Genomic DNA, 6,712 nt, shown 5'->3' on the forward strand with positions numbered 1-6,712 from the left:
CTACTTCTTTCTTACTTCTTTCTAACTTCTTTCTTTCTTCTTTCTTTCTTCTTTCTTTCTTCTTTCTTTATTCTTTCTTTCTTACTTCTTTCATACCTCTCTCTTACTTCTTTCTTTCTTACTTCTTTCTTACTTCTTTCTTACTTCTTTCTTACATCTTTCTTACTTCTTTCTTTCTTCTTTCTTACTTCTTTCTTTCTTACTTCTTTCTTACTTCTTTCTTACTTCTTTCTTACTTCTTTCTAACTTCTTTCTTACTTCTTTCTTACTTCTTTCTAACTTCTTTTTTCTTCTTTCTTTCTTCTTTCTTTCTTCTTTCTTTCTTACTTCTTTCTTACTTCTCTCTTACTTCTTTCTTTCTTACTTCTTTCTTACTTCTTTCTTCTTTCTTTCTTTCTTCTTTCTTACTTCTTTCTTTCTTCTTTCTTACTTCTTTCTACCTTCTTTCTTTCTTCTTTCTTTCTTCTTTCTTTCTTACTTCTTTCTTTCTTACTTCTTTCTTACTTCTTTTTTACTTCTTTCTTACTTCTTTCTAACTTCTTTCTTACTTCTTTCTAACTTCTTTCTTACTTCTTTCTTACTTCTTTCTAACTTCTTTCTTACATCTTTCTTTCTTCTTTCTTACTTCTTTCTTACTTCTTTCTAACTTCTTTCTAACTTCTTTCTTTCTTCTTTCTTTCTTCTTTCTTTCTACTTTCTTTCTTTTTTCTTACTTCTTTCTTTCTTACTTCTTTCTTACTTCTTTCTTACTTCTTTCTTTCTTCTTCCTTTCTTCTTCTTACTTCTTTCTTTCTTACCTCTTTCTTACTTCTTTCTTACTTCTTTCTTACTTCTTTCTTACTTCTTTCTTACTTCTTTCTTACTTATTTCTTACTTCTTTCTAACTTCTTTTTTCTTCTTCCTTTCTTCTTTCTTTCTTCTTTCTTTCTTACTTATTTCTTACTTCTTTCTTACTTCTTTCTTTCTTACTTCTTTCTTACTTCTTTCGTACTTCTTTCTTACTTCTTTACTTCTTCTTTCTTACTTCTTTCTTCTTTCTTCTTTCTTTCTTTCTTCTTTCTTACTTCTTTCTAACTTCTTTCTTTCTTCTTTCTTTCTTCTTTCTTTCTACTTTCTTTCTTTTTTCTTACTTCTTTCTTTCTTACTTCTTTCTTACTTCTTTCTTACTTCTTTCTTTCTTCTTCCTTTCTTCTTTCTTACTTCTTTCTTTCTTACTTCTTTCTTACTTCTTTTTTACTTCTTTCTTACTTCTTTCTAACTTCTTTCTTACTTCTTTCTTACTTCTTTCTAACTCCTTTCTTACTTCTTTCTTACTTCTTTCTTACTTCTTTCTTACTTCTTTTTTCTTCTTTCTTTCTTCTTTCTTTCTTCTTTCTTACTTCTTTCTTTCTTACTTCTTCCTTACTTCTTTCTTACTTCTTTCTTACTTCTTTCTTACTTCCTTCTAACTTCTTTCTTTCTTCTTTCTTTCTTCTTTCTTTCTTACTTCTTTCATACTTCTTTCTTACTTCTTTCTTTCTTACTTCTTTCTTACTTCTTTTGTACTTCTTTTTTACTTCTTTCTAACTTCTTTCTTAGTACTTTCTCTACTTCTTTCTTACTTCTTTCTAACTTCTTTCTTTCTTCTTTCTTTCTTCTTTCTTTCTTCTTTCTTTATTCTTTCTTTCTTACTTCTTTCATACCTCTCTCTTACTTCTTTCTTTCTTACTTCTTTCTTACTTCTTTCTTACTTCTTTCTTACATCTTTCTTACTTCTTTCTTTCTTATTTCTTAATTCTTTCTTTCTTCTTTCTAACTTCTTTCTTACTTCTTTCTTACTTCTTTCTTTCTTCTTTCTTTCTTCTTTCTTACTTCTTTCTTTCTTACTTCTTTCTTACTTCTTTCTTACTTCTTTCTTACTTCTTTCTAACTTCTTTCTTACTTCTTTCTTACTTCTTTCTAACTTCTTTTTTCTTCTTTCTTTCTTCTTTCTTTCTTCTTTCTTTCTTACTTCTTTCTTACTTCTCTCTTACTTCTTTCTTTCTTACTTCTTTCGTACTTCTTTCTTACTTCTTTCTTTCTTACTTATTTCTTACTTCTTTCTTACTTCTTTCTTACTTCTTTCTTACTTCTTTCTTCTTTCTTTCTTACTTCTTTCTTACATCTTTCTTACTTCTTTCTTACTTCTTTCTTACATCTTTCTTTCTTCTTTCTTACTTCTTTCTTACTTCTTTCTTTCTTCTTTCTTTCTTCTTTCTTCTTTCTTTCTTCTTTCTTAATTCTTTCTAACTTCTTTCTTTCTTCTTTCTTCTTTCTTTCTTACTTCTTTTTTACTTCTTTCTTACTTCATTCTAACTTCTTTCTTACTTCTTTCTTACTTCTTTCTTACTTCTTTCTTACTTCTTTCTTGCTTCTTTCTTTCTCCTTTCTTTCTTTTTTCTTACTTCTTTCTTTCTTACTTCTTTCTTACTTCTTTCTTACTTATTTCTTACTTCTTTCTTACTTCTTTCTTACTTCTTTCTTACTTCTTTCTTACTTCTTTCTAACTTTTTTCTTCTTTCTTTCTTCTTTCTTACTTCTTTCTTTCTTACCTCTTTCTTACTTCTTTCTTACTTCTTTCTTTCTTACTTCTTTCTTACTTCTTTCATACTTCTTTCTTACTTCTTTCTTTCTTCCTTCTTACTTCTTTCTTACTTCTTTCTTCTTTCTTTCTTACTTCTTTCTTACTTCTTTCTTACCTCTTTCTTACTTCTTTCTTACTTCTTTCTAACTTCTTTCTTCTTTCTTACTTCTTTCTTACTTCTTTCTTACTTCTTTCTAACTTCTTTCTTACTTCTTTCTTACTTCTTTCTTTCTTCTTTCTTTCTTCTTTCTTACTTCTTTCTTTCTTCTTTCTTACTTCTTTCTACCTTCTTTCTTTCTTCTTTCTTTCTTCTTTCTTTCTACTTTCTTTCTTTTTTCTTACTTCTTTCTTTCTTACTTCTTTCTTACTTCTTTCTTACTTCTTTCTTTCTTCTTCCTTTCTTCTTTCTTACTTCTTTCTTTCTTACTTCTTTCTTACTTCTTTTTTACTTCTTTCTTACTTCTTTCTAACTTCTTTCTTTCTTCTTTCTTTCTTCTTTCTTTCTACTTTCTTTCTTTTTTCTTACTTCTTTCTTTCTTACTTCTTTCTTACTTCTTTCTTACTTCTTTCTTTCTTCTTCCTTTCTTCTTTCTTACTTCTTTCTTTCTTACTTCTTTCTTACTTCTTTTTTACTTCTTTCTTACTTCTTTCTAACTTCTTTCTTACTTCTTTCTTACTTCTTTCTAACTCCTTTCTTACTTCTTTCTTACTTCTTTCTTACTTCTTTCTTACTTCTTTTTTCTTCTTTCTTTCTTCTTTCTTTCTTCTTTCTTACTTCTTTCTTTCTTACTTCTTCCTTACTTCTTTCTTACTTCTTTCTTACTTCTTTCTTACTTCCTTCTAACTTCTTTCTTTCTTCTTTCTTTCTTCTTTCTTTCTTACTTCTTTCATACTTCTTTCTTACTTCTTTCTTTCTTACTTCTTTCTTACTTCTTTTGTACTTCTTTTTTACTTCTTTCTAACTTCTTTCTTAGTACTTTCTCTACTTCTTTCTTACTTCTTTCTAACTTCTTTCTTTCTTCTTTCTTTCTTCTTTCTTTCTTCTTTCTTTATTCTTTCTTTCTTACTTCTTTCATACCTCTCTCTTACTTCTTTCTTTCTTACTTCTTTCTTACTTCTTTCTTACTTCTTTCTTACATCTTTCTTACTTCTTTCTTTCTTATTTCTTAATTCTTTCTTTCTTCTTTCTTACTTCTTTCTTACTTCTTTCTTACTTCTTTCTTTCTTCTTTCTTTCTTCTTTCTTACTTCTTTCTTTCTTACTTCTTTCTTACTTCTTTCTTACTTCTTTCTTACTTCTTTCTAACTTCTTTCTTACTTCTTTCTTACTTCTTTCTAACTTCTTTTTTCTTCTTTCTTTCTTCTTTCTTTCTTCTTTCTTTCTTACTTCTTTCTTACTTCTCTCTTACTTCTTTCTTTCTTACTTCTTTCGTACTTCTTTCTTACTTCTTTCTTTCTTACTTCTTTCTTACTTCTTTCTTACTTCTTTCTTACTTCTTTCTTACTTCTTTCTTCTTTCTTTCTTACTTCTTTCTTACATCTTTCTTACTTCTTTCTTACTTCTTTCTTACATCTTTCTTTCTTCTTTCTTACTTCTTTCTTACTTCTTTCTTTCTTCTTTCTTTCTTCTTTCTTCTTTCTTTCTTCTTTCTTAATTCTTTCTAACTTCTTTCTTTCTTCTTTCTTCTTTCTTTCTTACTTCTTTTTTACTTCTTTCTTACTTCATTCTAACTTCTTTCTTACTTCTTTCTTACTTCTTTCTTACTTCTTTCTTACTTCTTTCTTGCTTCTTTCTTTCTCCTTTCTTTCTTTTTTCTTACTTCTTTCTTTCTTACTTCTTTCTTACTTCTTTCTTACTTATTTCTTACTTCTTTCTTACTTCTTTCTTACTTCTTTCTTACTTCTTTCTTACTTCTTTCTAACTTTTTTCTTCTTTCTTTCTTCTTTCTTACTTCTTTCTTTCTTACCTCTTTCTTACTTCTTTCTTACTTCTTTCTTTCTTACTTCTTTCTTACTTCTTTCATACTTCTTTCTTACTTCTTTCTTTCTTCCTTCTTACTTCTTTCTTACTTCTTTCTTCTTTCTTTCTTACTTCTTTCTTACTTCTTTCTTACCTCTTTCTTACTTCTTTCTTACTTCTTTCTAACTTCTTTCTTCTTTCTTACTTCTTTCTTACTTCTTTCTTACTTCTTTCTAACTTCTTTCTTACTTCTTTCTTACTTCTTTCTTTCTTCTTTCTTTCTTCTTTCTTACTTCTTTCTTTCTTCTTTCTTACTTCTTTCTACCTTCTTTCTTTCTTCTTTCTTTCTTCTTTCTTTCTTACTTCTTTCTTTCTTACTTCTTTCTTACTTCTTTTTTACTTTTTTCTTACTTCTTTCTAACTTCTTTCTTACTATATTCTTACTTCTTGCTTACTTCTTTCTTCTTTCTTAATTCTTTCTTACTTCTTTCTTTCTACTTTCTTTCTTATTTCTTACTTCTTTCTTTCTTCTTTGTTAATTCTTTCTTACTTCTTCCTTACTTCTTTCTTACTTCTCTCTAACTTCTTTCTTTCTTCTTTCTTTCTTACTTCTTTCTTACTTCTTTCTTACTTCTTTCTTTCTTACTTCTTTCTTACTTCTTTCTTACTTCTTTCTTACTTCTTTCTAACTTCTTTCTTTCCTCTTTCTTTCTTCTTTCTTTCTTAATTCTTTCTAACTTCTTTCTTACTTCTTTCTTTCTTACTTATTTCTTACTTCTTTTTTACTTCTTTCTTACTTCTTTCTAACTTCTTTCTTACTACTTTCTTACTTCTTTCTAACTGCTTTCTTACTTATTTCTTAATTCTTTCTAACTTCTTTCTTACTTCTTTCTACCTTCTTTCTTTCTTCTTTCTTTTTTCTTTCCTTCTTCTTTCTTTCTTACTTCTTTCATACTTCTTTCTTACTTCTTTCTTAGTTCTTTCGTACTTCTTTCTTACTTCTTTCTTCTTTCTTTCTTACTTCTTTCTTACTTCTTTCTTACTTCTTTCTTACTTCTTTCTTCTTTCTTACTTCTTTCTTACTTCTTTCTTCTTTCTTTCTTAATTCTTTCTTACTTCTTTCTTACTTCTTTCTTACTTCTTTCTTAATTCCTTCTTACTTCTTTTTTACTTCTTTCTTCTTTCTTACTTCTTTCTAACTTCTTTCTTTCTTCTTTCTTTCTTCTCTCTTTCTTCTTTCTTTCTTCTTCCTTTCTTCTTTCTTTCTTTCTTCTTTCTTACTTCTTTCTTAATTCTTTCTTTCTTCTTTCTTTCTTCTTTCTTACTTCTTTCTTTCTTCTTTCTTACTTCTTTCTAACTTCTTTCTTTCTTCTTTCTTTCTTCTTTCTTTCTTACTTCTTTCTTACTTCTTTCTTACTTCTTTCTTTTTACTTCTTTCGTACTTCTTTCTTACTTCTTTCTTTCTTCTTTCTTACTTCTTTCTTACTTCTTTCTTCTTTCTTTCTTCTTTCTTACTTCTTTCTTTCTTCTTTCTTACTTCTTTCTACCTTCTTTCTTTCTTCTTTCTTTCTTCTTTCTTTCTTACTTCTTTCTTTCTTACTTCTTTCTTACTTCTTTTTTACTTCTTTCTTACTTCTTTCTAACTTCTTTCTTACTTCTTTCTAACTTCTTTCTTACTTCTTTCTTACTTCTTTCTAACTTCTTTCTTACATCTTTCTTTCTTCTTTCTTACTTCTTTCTTACTTCTTTCTAACTTCTTTCTAACTTCTTTCTTTCTTCTTTCTTTCTTCTTTCTTTCTACTTTCTTTCTTTTTTCTTACTTCTTTCTTTCTTACTTCTTTCTTACTTCTTTCTTACTTCTTTCTTTCTTCTTCCTTTCTTCTTTCTTACTTCTTTCTTTCTTACCTCTTTCTTACTTCTTTCTTACTTCTTTCTTACTTCTTTCTTACTTCTTTCTTACTTCTTTCTTACTTATTTCTTACTTCTTTCTAACTTCTTTTTTCTTCTTCCTTTCTTCTTTCTTTCTTCTTTCTTTCTTACTTATTTCTTACTTCTTTCTTACTTCTTTCTTTCTTACTTCTTTCTTACTTCTTTCGTACTTCTTTCTTACTTCTTTACTTCTTCTTTCTTACTTCTTTCTTCTTTCTTCTT

This window comes from Columba livia, unplaced genomic scaffold (assembly GCF_036013475.1).
Source record: "Columba livia isolate bColLiv1 breed racing homer unplaced genomic scaffold, bColLiv1.pat.W.v2 Scaffold_103, whole genome shotgun sequence".
NCBI lineage: Eukaryota > Metazoa > Chordata > Aves > Columbiformes > Columbidae > Columba > Columba livia.